The 14,106-nt window shown below is 37.9% G+C and overlaps 1 non-coding gene across 1 annotated transcript; it reads right to left on the reverse strand.

The window, feature by feature from the left end:
- Positions 1-395: 395 nt before the first annotated feature.
- On the reverse strand, positions 396-503 carry LOC112761306 (small nucleolar RNA R71). Its single transcript, XR_003181706.1, has one exon. It is a non-coding gene; the product is annotated as a small nucleolar RNA R71 (small nucleolar RNA).
- Positions 504-14,106: the final 13,603 nt, after the last annotated feature.

Consider the following 14,106-nt stretch of genomic DNA (forward strand, 5'->3'; position numbering starts at 1 on the left):
AACATACTAAAAACAGTGTCAAAAAGCGTATAAATTATCTGCTCATCACTGCACCTAATTCCAATTTACATGGAAGAAGCATCTCCATTCCTGCCATTGGAGCAAACAACTTTGAGCTGAAACCTCAATTAGTTTCTCTGATGCAGCAGAACTGCAAGTTTCATGGACTTCCATCTGAAGATCCTTTTCAGTTCTTAACTGAATTCTTGCAGATCTGTGATACTGTTAAGACTAATGGAGTAGATCCTGAAGTCTACAGTCTCATGCTTTTCCCTTTTGCTGTAAGAGACAGAGCTAGAGTGTGGTTTGACTCTCAACCCAAAGACAGCCTGAACTCTTGGGATAAGCTGGTCACGGCTTTCTTAGCCAAGTTCTTTCCTCCTCAAAAGCTGAGCAAGCTTAGAGTGGATGTTCAAACCTTCAAACAAAAAGATGGTGAATCCCTCTATGAAGCTTGGGAAAGATACAAACAGTTGACCAAAAAGTGTCCCTCTGACATGCTTTCAGAATGGACCATCCTGGATATATTCTATGATAGTTTATCTGAGGTATCAAAGATGTCATTGGACACCTCTGCAGGTGGATCCATTCACCTAAAGAAAATGCCTGCAGAAGCTCAAGAGCTCATTGACATGGTTGCTAATAACCAGTTCATGTACACTTCTGAAAGGAATCCTGTGAGTAATGGGACGCCTATGAAGAAGGGAGTTCTTGAAGTTGATACTCTGAATGCCATCTTGGCTCAAAACAAAATATTGACTCAGCAAGTCAATATGATTTCCCAGAGTCTGAATGTAATGCAAGCTGCATCCAACAGTACTCAAGAGGCTTCTTATGCAGAAGAAGCTTATGATCCTGAAAACCCTGCAATAGCAGAGGTGAATTACTTAGGTGAACCTTATGAAAACACCTATAATCCATCATGGAGAAATCATCCAAATTTCTCATAGAAGGATCAAAAGCCTCAACAAGGCTTTAATAATGGTGGAAGAAACAGGTTTAGCAATAGCAAGCCTTTTCCATCATCCACTCAGCAACAGACAGAGAATTCTGAGCAGAATCCATCTAGCTTAGCAAACTTAGTCTCTGATCTATCTAAGGCCACTGTGAGTTTCATGAATGAAATAAGGTCTTCCATTAGAAATTTGGAAGCACAAGTGGGCCAGCTGAGTAAAAGAATCACTGAAATCCCTCCTAGTACTCTCCCAAGCAATACAGAAGAGAATCCAAAAGGAGAGTGCAAGGCCATTGACATAAGCACCATGGCCGAACCCAAAGAAGGAGAGGAGGATGTGAATCCCAAAGAGGAAGACCTCCTGGGACGTCCAGTGACCAATAAGGATCTTCCCTCTGAGGAACCAAAGGACTCTGAGGCTCATCTAGAGACCATAGAGATTCTATTGAACCTCCTTATGCCCTTCATGAGCTCTGATGAGTATTCCTCTTCTGAAGAGAATGAGGATGTTACTGAAGAGCAAACTGCCAAGTTTCTTGGTGCAATCATGAAGCTGAATGCCAAATTATTTGCTATTGAGACTTGGGAAGATGAATCTCCCTTGTTCACCAATGAACTAAGTGATCTGGATCAACTGACATTGCCTCAGAAGAGACAGGATCCCGGAAAGTTCATAATACCTTGTACCATAGGCACCATGATCTTTAGGGCTCTGTGTGACCTTGGTTCAGGGATAAACCTCATGCCACTCTCTATAATAGAGAAATTGGGAATCTATGGGGTGCAAGCTGCTAAAATCTCATTAGAGATGGCAGATAATTCAAGAAAATAGGCTTATGGACAAGTAGAGGACGTGTTAGTAAAGGTTGAAGGCCTTTACATCCCTGCTGATTTCATAATCTTGGATACTGGAAAGGAAGAGGATGAATCCATCATCCTAGGAAGACCTTTCCAAGCCACAGCAAGAGCTGTGATTGATGTGGCAGAGGAGAATTGATCCTTCAAATAAATGAGGACAACCTTGTGTTTACAACTCAAGGATCTCTCTCTGCATCCATGGAGAGGAAGCAGAAAAAGCTTCTCTCAAAGCAGATTCAACCAAAGACCCCACAGTCAAACTCTAAGTTTGGTGTTGGGAGGCCACAACCAAACTCTAAGTTTGGTGTTGAATTCCCATATCCAAACTCTAAGTTTGGTGTTGGAAAGTTTCAACAATGCTCTGAACATCTGTGAGGCTCCATGAGAGCCCACTGTCAAGCTATTGACATTAAAGAAGCGCTTGTTGGGAGGCAACCCTATTTTTATTTATCTAATAATATTTTTCTTAGTTATGTGTCTTTATAGGTTCATGATCATGTGGAGTCACAAAATAAATATAAAAATTAAAAACGGAATCAAAAAAACAGCAGAAGAAAAATCACACCCTGGAGGAGCATCTGCCTGGCGTTCAACGCCAGAACAGAGCATGGTTCTGGTGCTGAACGCCCAAAATGGGCAGCATTCTGGCGCTAAACGCCCAGAACAAGCATGGTTCTGGCGTTCAACGCCAGAAATGGCTAGTAAATGGGCGTTGAACGCCCAAAATGGGCACCAACCTGGCGCTGAACGCCCAGAGTTATGTGCAAGGGCATTTTGCATGCCTAAATTGGTGCAGGGATGTAAATGCCTTGACACCTCAAGATCTGTGGACTCCACAAGATCATCTCAGGATCTGTGGACCCCACAGGATCCCCACCTACCTCCACTCACATCTTCTCACCCCTCTTTCACAAAATCTCATAAACACTCTTCCCCAAAAACCCTTCACCAATCACCTCAATCTCTCTTCCCCATCACCTCTTCACCACTCACATCCATCCACTCTTCCCCATAAACCTACCTCATAAACTCCACCTACCTTCAAAATTCAAAACCAATTTCCCACTCAAACCCACCCTAAATGGCCGAACCTTAACCCCCCTCCCTCCCCTATATATAGCCCTCCATTCTTCCTCATTTTCACACAACACAACCCTCTCCTCTCTACTTGGCCGAAACACACTTCACCCCTCTTCTCCATCTTTTCTTATTCTTCTTCCTCTATTCTTTCTTTTATTGCTCGAGGGCGAGCAATATTCTAAGTTTGGTGTGGTAAAGCATAAGCTTTTTGTTTTTCCATTACCATTGATGGCACCTAAGACCGGAGAATCCTCTAGAAAGGGGAAAGGAAAGACAAAAGCTTCCACCTTCGAGTCATGGGAGATGGAAAGGTTCATCTCCAAAGCCCATCAAGACCACTTCTATGATGTTGTGGCCAAGAAGAAGGTGATCCCCGAGGTCCCTTTCAAACTCAAAAGAAATGAGTATCCGGAGATCCGACATGAAATTTAAAGAAGAGGTTGGGAAGTTCTAACAAATCCCATCCAACAAGTCGGCATCCTAATGGTTCAAGAGTTCTATGCCAATGCATGGATCACCAAGAACCATGATCAAAGTAAGAACCCGGATCCAAAGAACTATGTTACAATGGTTTGGGGGAAATACTTAGATTTTAGTCCGGAAAATGTGAGGTTGGCGTTTAACTTGCCTATGATGCAAGGAGATGAACGCCCCTACACTAGAAGGGTCAACTTTAATCAAAGGTTGGACCAAGTCCTCATGGACATATGTGTAGAAGGAGCTCAATGGAAGATTGACTCCAAAGGCAAGCCGGTTCAACTAAGAAGATTGGACCTCAAGCCTGTGGCTAGAGGATGGTTGGAGTTCATTCAATGCTCAATCATTCCCACTAGCAACCGATCTGAAGTTACTGTGGATCGGGCCATCATGATTCATAGCATCATGATTGGAGAGGAAATAGAAGTTCATGAAGTCCTCTCTAATGAACTCTACAAAATAGCCGAAAATTCATCCCCCATGGCAAGTCTAGCTTTTCCTCATCTTATCTGCCATCTATGTTACTCAGCTGGAGCTTTCATAGAAGGAGACATTCCTATTAAGGAAGAGAAGCCCATCACTAAGAAAAAGATAGAACAAGCAAGAGAGCCCATTCATGGAGCTCAAGAGGCGCAAGAATCTCATCACCATGAGATCCCGGAGATGCCTCAAATGCAATTTCCTCCACAAAACTATTGGGAGCAAATCAACACCTCCCTAGGAGAATTAAGTGCCAACATGGGACAATTAAGGGTGGAACATCAAGAGCACTCCATCATGCTTCATGAAAAAAGAGAAGATCAAAAGGCAATGAGGGAGGAGCAACAAAGACAAGGAAGAGACATAGAAGAGCTCAAGGACATCATTGGTTCCTCAAGAAGGAAACGCCACCATCACTAAGGTGGATTCATTCCTTGTTCTTATTCTTTCTGTTTTTCGTTTTCTATGTTATGTGCTTATCTATGTTTGTGTCTTCATTACATGATCATTAGTAGTTAGTACTTATGTCTTAAAGTTATGAATGTCCTATGAATCCATCACCTCTCTTAAATGAAAAATATTTTAATTCAAAAGAACAAGAAGTACATGAGTTTCGAATTTATCCTTGAACTTAGCTAAATTATATTGATGTGGTGACAATGCTTCTTATTTTCTGAATGTATGCTTGAACAGTGCATATGTCTTTTGAAGTTGTTGTTTAAGAATGTTTAATATGTTGGCTCTTGAAAGAATAATGACTAGGAGACATGTTATTTGATAATCTGAAAAATCATAAAAATGATTCTTGAAGCAAGAAAAAGCAGCAAAGAACAAAGCTTGCAGAAAAAAAAAAGGCGAAAAAAAAAATAAAAAGAAAAAGCAAGCAGAAAAAGCCAAAAGCTCTTAAAACCAAGAGGCAAGAGCAAAAAGCCAATAACCCTTAAAACCAAAAGGCAAGGGAAAATAAAAAGGATCCCAAGGCTTTGAGCATCAGTGGATAGGAGGGCCTAAAGGAATAAAATCCTGGTCTAAGCGGCTAAACCAAGCTGTCCCTAACCATGTGCTTCTGGCGTGTAGGTGTCAAGTGAAAACTTGAGACTGAGCGGTTAAAGTCAAGGTCCAAAGCAAAAAAAGAGTGTGCTTAAGAACCCTGGACACCTCTAATTGGGGACTTTAGCAAAGCTGAGTCACAATCTGAAAAGGTTCACCCAATTATGTGTCTGTGGCATTTATGTATCCGGTGGTAATACTGGAAAACAAAGTGCTTAGGGCCACGGCCAAGACTCATAAAGAAGCTGTGTTCAAGAATCATCATACTGAACTAGGAGAGTCAATAACACTATCTGAACTCTGAGTTCCTATAGAAGCCAATCATTCTGAACCTCAATGGATAAAGTGAGATGCCAAAACTATTCAAGAGGCAAAAAGCTATAAGTCCCGCTCATATGATTGAAGCTATGCTTCATTGATAGTTTGGAATTTATAGTATATTCTCTTCTTTTATCCTATTTGATTTTCAGTTGCTTGGGGACAAGCAACAATTTAAGTTTGGTGTTGTGATGAGCAGATAATTTATACGCTTTTTGACATTGTTTTTATTATGTTTTTAGTAGGATCTAGTTACTTTTAGGGATGTTTTCATTAGTTTTTATGTTAAATTCACATTTCTGGACTTTACTATGAGTTTGTGTGTTTTTCTGTGATTTCAGGTATTTTCTGGCTGAAATTGAGGGACTTGAGCAAAAATCAGATTCAGAGGTTGAAGAAGGACTGCTGATGTTGTTGGATTCTGACCTCCCTGCACTCAAAGTGGATTTTCTGGAGCTACAGAACTCAAAATGGCGCGCTTCCAATTGCGTTGGAAAGTAGACATCCAGGGCTTTCCAGCAATATATAATAGTTCATATTTTTGTCAAGTTTAGAAGACGCAAACTGGCGTTCAACGCCAGCTTTCTGCCCAATTCTGGCGTCCAACGCCAGAAAAGGTTCCAAAACCAGACTTGAACACCCAAACTGGCACAAAAGCTGGCGTTCAACTCCAAGAAGGACCTCTACACGTGCAACACTCAAATCTCAGCCCAAGCACACACCAAGTGGGCCCCGGAAGTGGATTTATGCATCAATTACTTACTTCTGTAAACCCTAGTAGCTAGTTTATTATAAATCGGACATCCTGGATTGTATTTTGATCCTGTGATCTCGTTTTGGGGGCTGGCCATTCGGCCATGCCTGGACCTTTCACTTATGTATTTTTAACGGTAGAGTTTCTACACTCCATAGATTAAGGTGTGGAGCTCTGCTGTTCCTCAAAGATTAATGCAAAGTACTACTGTTTTCTATTCAACTCATCTTATTTCGCTTCTAAGATATTCATTCGCACTTCAACCTGAATGTGATGAACGTGACAATCATCATCATTCCCTATGAATGCGTGACTGACAACCACTTCCGTTCTACCTTCGACGGAATGAGTATCTCTTAGATCTCTTAATCGGAATCTTCGTGGTGTAAGCTAGAATGATGGCGGCATTCAAGAGAATCCGGAAAGTCTAAACCTTGTCTGTGGTATTCCGAGTAGGATTCAATAATTAAATGACTGTGACGAGCTCCAAACTTGCGATTGCTGGGCGTTAGTGACAGACGCAAAAGGATAGTAAATCCTATTCCAGCATGATCGATAACCGACAGATGAATAGCCGTGCCGTGACAGGGTGCATTGACCATTTTCACTGAGAGGATAAGATGAAACCATTGACAAGGGTGATGCCTCCAGACGATTAGCCGTGCCGTGATAGGGCATTTGGATCATTTTCCCGAGAGAAGACCGAAAGTAGCCATTGACAATGGTGATGTATCACATAAAGCCAGCCATGGAAAGGAGTAAGACTGATTGGATGAAGACAGCAGGAAAGCAGAGGTTCAGAGGAACAAAAGCATCTCTATTCGCTTATCTGAAATTCTCACCAATGATTTACATAAGTTTTTCTATCCCTATTTTATTATAGTATTTTCGAAAACTCCATAACCATTTGATATCCGCCTGACTGAGATTTACAAGGTGACCATAGCTTGCTTCATACCAACAATCTCCGTGGGATTCGACCCTTACTCACGTAAGGTATTACTTGGACGACCCAGTGCACTTGCTGGTTAGTTGTGCGAAGTTGTGAACCATGGTATTGGCATCATGTTTTTGGCGCCATTACCAGGGAAAGAAAGAGCGATGAATTTTACATAATTAAAGTGTAATCACAACTTCTGCGCACCATTCATGAATTGCAATGATTTAATGAGATTATGCTCTTTTATGGTCCTTTCTAGATAAGAAAAAAGGGTGGATGATGCAAGTCATCAGACACAGAGGACGAAATACAAACAAAGGAAGCATACATTCATACAACAATCATAACAATGAAAATGCACAACTAAGTATGATGCATGTCTAGCCCTAGTGCAGGTAATGATCTCATTTGTCGGTTACATACCGCTCCCGATGTTACCCGGAGTCCTCTGACCAGGTAAGGCTTTCCTGTTGGCAATACCCATCGCAAGAGTCCTTTAATTTGTGGGGCAAACCACTGCAAGAGTCCTTTGACTTGCAGGGCGGAGCTAGTTAACTTATATCTGCCCAACACACGCACTGTAAGAGTCCTTTGACTTACAAGAGCATATGCTAGTTATGTGTTTTCTCGATACCTCTGTAAGAGTCCTTTGACTTACAGAATAGCATTATAGCTAAGTATCCCAGGAAAGCGCTCTCAGTGGTCATACCACCATCTATCTGACTGCCTCAGTGCATCAGATAAACATACAAATAACTCTGGAGTAGCCTTAATGTAACAAATGACCTTTCAACAAGCGCTCTGCTTGTTCTCTAATCTCTTTATCATATTACTCTTATCTCTTTGTCTCTTTACTTTGCTCTGATTACTCTTTTCTCTTTGTCTCTTTACTCTGCTTTGATTACTCTTTCTCTTAGTCACTTTACTCTGCTCTGGTACTCTTTTCTCTTAGTCTCTTTACTCTGTTTTGATTTCTCTGTTTAGCATATGTATTTAAAGCTTATGTAAATTTTGGTATGAATAGTTGGCCTGTCCCAGGTATAGGTTTATTAAGTCAGTACTCTAATAGTATAACATTTCATATTATACCTAACCCTAGGCGCAACTCAAGAACTAACTGTGTTGCTCCTAGTTTGTTCACTAATCTGTATTTGTTTCTGCCATTGAAACCTTGCAGACTTTTTCTTCGACTATTATCTCTTCTTTAACTTTTTATCTTTTCTTTGTCTTTGCTTCACTAATATGTTATTACCACTCCCTAAGTGTTTTATGAAGGTAATTATGAGATTCTGATATTAAAGTTGTCTTTCTAAAGTTTTTACGAGAAACTGCCTTTTTCGCATTATTTTATTATTTTTAAAAAAATATTATTATTTAATATTTTATTATTATTTATTATTTTATTATTATTTTTCTCAAAATTTACCCTTTCTTGCCCAAAAAGTTATATAAATTCACTTTTTACCCCCGTAACTTTTACTGTTTTTACTTTAACCACCCTAACTTTTAGAAATTACAAAATAACCCCGCAAACACCAAAATAATTACTTTCTTGCCCTTTTTAAGATCAAAGGTCTGTTCTTCATTGTTCTTCATCACACTCAAGGTGTTCTTCGTAAATTCTTCAGATTCTTTCTTTGTTTTCATGCGTTTTTCAATCTTTTTAGTAACCGATTTTTACCATAATTCAAAATAAAATTGCATCCACTAAAGCCCCATATTTTCTCCTTGATTACAATACAAATTCAATCCCAATTTAAGGATTAGGGTTTAAAATCCAGCAGCCACAAGAACATCCATTCATAGCTTGAATAACATTAAATTTCATCAAATTTTCACCAAAATTTCAACAAGAATCACTCATATAAACAATCAATTTCAAGCATAAACAAATTATATCATAATCACACAACTCAAACAGAATTAATCAAGATTAATTTCACCAAACCCTACCTTGATTTGCTGTCTCAAATCCGGTTATACTTTTAGGTGTTCTTTTTGCAATTTCTCCTCCTAAAACACATCAAGAACAACTTTGAATCCATAAAATCTCAACTGACCAAACCTTAATCAACATGTTAGGAAGGGATTCCTCACCTTAAACGTGCTGGGAATTGAAGATTCTTGGCACACAAGTCAAGCTAAACAAGAGATCTAAGTAAGAACATCAAGAAAACACATGTTTAGCATTGTTTTCGTTGAAAACCAAATTGAAGAGGGAGGGAGACAGCCATCTCACCTAATTTCCAGCCATGAAAAGATACATGGGTATGTAGAGGAAGAAGAGAGGATTATTTTGGTGTAATCAGAGTTTTGATTTGAGTTTTAGTCATAACAAATCAAGTTTTGAAGATTAAGAACCAAGAACTTTTCTCTCTTTTCTTTCTCTCTTATTTTCGTCCATTCAAGGTGAAAATGAGCAGCTTGGAGTGTGTTGGGGGAGAGGGAAAAATGTGCTTGATGATGATTGGCTAGTTTGGGAGGTGGTTGAATAATATCTCAAGTGTATAACTACTAAAACTAAATGTATTAGAACATACACACTAAAAAAATTCTGGTATAAACGCCGGTTTTTTTGGTATTTACGACAGTTTGAACTACCATTATTACCAATAATGGCAGTTTTGTAAAGCGAGATAATTTTGGCCGCCATTCTGGTTATTACGGCAGTTTTCTGAAAACTGCCACAATTCCCTGGGTTAAAATGGCGGGTTTTGAATAGGTTAAAATGGTATTTTGAACCGCCATTATTTCCCTGACAGAGTGGTGTTTTGGTTGGTTAAAATGGTGGTTCAAACCGCCGTTATTTCCAGTGTTAAAATGGCAGTTTTCGGATAGGTTAAAACGGCAGTTTAAACCGCCATTATTACCCTAACAGAGTGGCATTTTAGTTGGTTAAAATATTTTTGAACCGCCGTTTTACCCTGACAGTGATATTTTTTATCGTTTAAAAAAATAATTTTTACCGTCATTTTTATCGCATTAAATAAATAATTTTGTGATTAAAATTTCACAATAGCAAAAAATTATAATCCATAAATGAAATATTATATAACTCATAAATAAAATATTAATATAATATATAATTTTTTATTATTGAAAATCAAAAGTAATAACTCCTATACAAAACATTTTCTTACTAAACTTACCAAAATACATGCATTGCAATAAACACTAATTAGTCAAATCTACCATCCAGTTCCCTAAACTATGTTAATATCTAATAATATATTTAAACCATCTAATAAGTGCTGTTTTTACTACTTAGAATATGAATAAGCAAGACAAGTAGCTTAGCTAAGTGATGATGAATAAGATTTGGAGGCCAAAAGTTTTCTCCTTTTGTAAAATAAGCCTACCTTAGTTTCTTGGTCTCTTGTGTGAGTTTCATCCTGGGAACTTGCTCCAAAATCTTTGTTTCTTGCTCCAACACTCCAACTTCATTATCCAAACTCATCTCTTACAAAGATTTGTAGGAACCTCTCTTGTCAGGGAATTTCTATCAAGCTGGCTGTTATAAATTGAAATTATAACAATGAAAAGATGTCATTAGAAACAATATATAACTAGTCAAATAATATAAAGAGAAAAAATAAAATTAGATTGATAGAAAGAGTCAAGAAAATTTATTAAAAAACTGAAATATAAGGCAATTACTTACAGAACCTCAAGTGTCTGAACTAGTCCTAATGTTTCTAGTATAGAACCAGATAAATCATTTCCATCAAATAACCTGCAAGGAAAAAGAAAAGGTTGTTAAAAAGGGTAAAATAGATGACATCACAAGCTTCTAACACTAATTTTTGGAAAAATAAAATAAAATATATGAACTTACACATGTATGAGCACCATGTCAGAGTTGAAAAGTTTTGGGGCACCTGAAAGCTGGTTCTTATTGAAATGGTTGTATTAGATTACAAATGCAATTCAAAATAGTTATTATAAAATGAAGAGAATACTGCTTCTTAAATCGGAATTATTTTATCTTTTATAAAGGGTCAAATTAAGTGATTACTCGAGAAATAGTAAATAAAAAAATGAGTCAAAATACTAACAAGTGCTTAGCCTTTAGAAGTTGGTCTAATCCAGGGGTGGTGGAGGTTGAAACTGGAATAGGCCCTGTGAGTTGATTATCTACCAAGTCTAACCAATAAAGTTTGGAGAGATTACCCAATGAAGGTGGTATTTTTCCAATAAAGATTCTCCAATGCATCTGGAATGCTTACTGAGAAAATTCCTATTAAATTGGCCAATCTAATTTCTCTTGAAGTCATAAAACTTAAAACACTAAATAGTAGAATCAAGTAAAAACTAAAACAGTTGAAACTAATAAGGTTAGGAAACTATGAACAAATATATAAATAGGTACAAAATTAATAACAATGCAACCAAACATATAAAAAGAACTCGACAGTTTTCCAAGGTCCCAAGAAGTGTATTATGCCATATATCCATGTTACCATCCCTAGGACTATTCATATCTATATGTATGGGTGCCAAATTAGACATGCAATCATGTATCCCAACTTTTCCTTTTTGTCCAGTATTCTCTTTTCCTGATATTGTATGAAGCTGTAGTGGTGATAATTAATATAATGTTAAGGCCATATCATAAGGACTACTACAACACATGTTTCTTGTATGGAAGCCTTTGTGTAAATGAACAAAACAAAAACAATATAAGAAAACTTACCCTTACAGCCAAAGCTTTTATGACCTCTTTTGCTGCTTTGGACTTAGCAGCTTCCTTCTTTGCTATAAACCAACTCTCCTCAATTTTCTGTTGGCACTCTTGTATCTTATGATTTTTAAGTTCACACTGTTCTTCAAGTCTCTTTAACTATCAAAAAAACATGCATAAGAGAACACATTAAATGCACAGTCAGATGTTTTTTAGAGCAACAATTTATATAAATTTCAACAGAGTCATAAAGGTGCAATTGATATATACAAAATAACACTTAAACACCAAACATCAATTATAAATCAGATACTAAAATCATAAAAGCACTTCAAATATTGCTACATAGACAGCTCCTTTTAAGTGCAGTGCCTAGGCATTAACAGCATTGCTCATGAGCTTTTCAAAAATTTTTTGTGAATAGAATTTTGTCATTCACGAATAGATTAAATCCACAGCATAATTAGGTTAGAGTAAAACACCTATTTGATACTTAAAAGATTAAAACCCTTATAAATTAGCTCTAAAAGATATTATATTCTCATATGCTATCTGAATGATCAATATACTAACAACTTATCATGAGGCGACCAATCAATAGTTGCATACACATAGTTATCACCTACTTTAACTTTTGCTTGAGCTTCATTAGCCAAAAGTGATGAGAACTCAAGAAGAACAGAGAGAACTCAAGAAGAAACAATGCAAGATGAAATTCCATTATTAGCTCAAAATTCAAAATTACTAATACTAGTGAAACAGTTTAGCAAAATAATTTAGAGATTTACAGTAAAACTGTAGGATATTTTAATCCCGAAAGCTCCAGAATTTGCTGGCTATTGAATGAGCTCAGCCAAAGGCTTTTCTCTGTAGTCAGGAACTCAAGCAAGCTTGCAAAGCAATTGGCACAACTTTTGATCATAGTGCCAGTTCCACAAACGCACTTTGATATCATTTTCTTCAACTATAATTTCTGGTGGAGAATTCATATTTTCACACACACATTCTGAATTCTAGAATATATGCTACAACTTCAACTAACCATGTCCCCAAATATTAAGTATTAATGCTTGTTAGTGTTCATTTGCCAATTTTTTTTTGGCCATCTACATTATTCCTGTTGTAGCCCACTAGACATGTGATTACTCTTCTATGTTTAGTTCACAATGCCCTAGCAAAAAAGATAGGGAAAATTTTGAAAATTAAGATTAAACACCAAAGGAGTCATCTTGTATCATATAATATAATATCATATCATATAGCAGCTGGTGCACGAAATTGTGTTCACACTTTTTACAACTCTGCACAACTAACCAGCAAGTGCACTGGGTCGTCCAAGTAATACCTTACGTGAGTAAGGGTCGATCCCATAGAGATTGTCGGCTTGAAGCAAGCTATGGTTATCTTGTAATTCTTAGTCAGGATATTAATGACAAAAATTGTTTTGTTTATGAAGGATAAATAACATGAAATAAATGGTACTTGTGATTCAGTAATGGGGAACAGGATAAAGTTCCGGAGATGCGCTGTCGTCTGGATCTCTGCTTTCCTACTATTTTCTTCTCCAAACACGTATGGCTTTCTTCAATGGCAAGCTGTATGATCCTCTCGGATGAAAAATACCAGGCACGGTCTCTGCACGGCTAATCAACTGTCGGATTTCTCGTCTCGGATGAAAAATACCAGGTACAGCTACCACACGGCTAATCATCTATTGATTCTCACTAGCGTTGGAATAGGATCTCTCTATCCTTTTGCACACTGTCACTGCGCCCAACATTTGTGAGTTTGAAGCTTGTCACAGTCATCTCTTCCCAGATCCTACTCGGAATACCACAGACAAGGTTTAGACTTTTCAGATCCCACGAATGCTGCCAATTGGTTCTAGCCTATAGCACAAAGTTTCTAACCTCCGGACTTGGTCCATGGATTAGAAACCTAAGAGATACGCACTCAAGCTGTCGCCCAATGACTACGTTGAGCTCAGATAGAATGGGAGTGATTGTCAGGCATGCGTTCATAGGTTTGAGAAGAATGATGAGTGTCACGGATCATCACATTCCCTATATTAAAGTACGAGTGGGTATCTTAGAATAGAATCAAGCGTGATTGAATAGAAAACAGTAGTAATTGCATTAATCCATTGAAACACAGCAGAGCTCCTCACCCCACCTATGGGGTTTAGAGACTCATGCCGTAGAAGATACAATATGAAGTGTAAAATGTCATAAGCTGTAAACTGAATCTCTAAAAGTAGTTTTTATACTAGACTAGTAACTTGGGTTTACAGAAAATGAGTAACTAAGTGAAGATAGTGCAGAAATCCACTTTTGGGACCCACTTGGTGAGTGTTTGGGCTGAGCTTTCAAGCTTTCACGTGCATATGCCTAAAGTTGGAGTTAAACGCCACCCTGGGTGCCAAAATGGGCGTTTAACGCCAAGAAATGTGCCAGTTCTGGCGTTTTACGCCAGAAAGTTTTTGGCTGAGTTTTAATGCCCGTTTGGGCCATCAA

The sequence above is a fragment of the Arachis hypogaea genome, chromosome 16 (genome assembly GCF_003086295.3).
Source record: "Arachis hypogaea cultivar Tifrunner chromosome 16, arahy.Tifrunner.gnm2.J5K5, whole genome shotgun sequence".
Classification (NCBI taxonomy): Eukaryota; Viridiplantae; Streptophyta; class Magnoliopsida; order Fabales; family Fabaceae; genus Arachis; species Arachis hypogaea.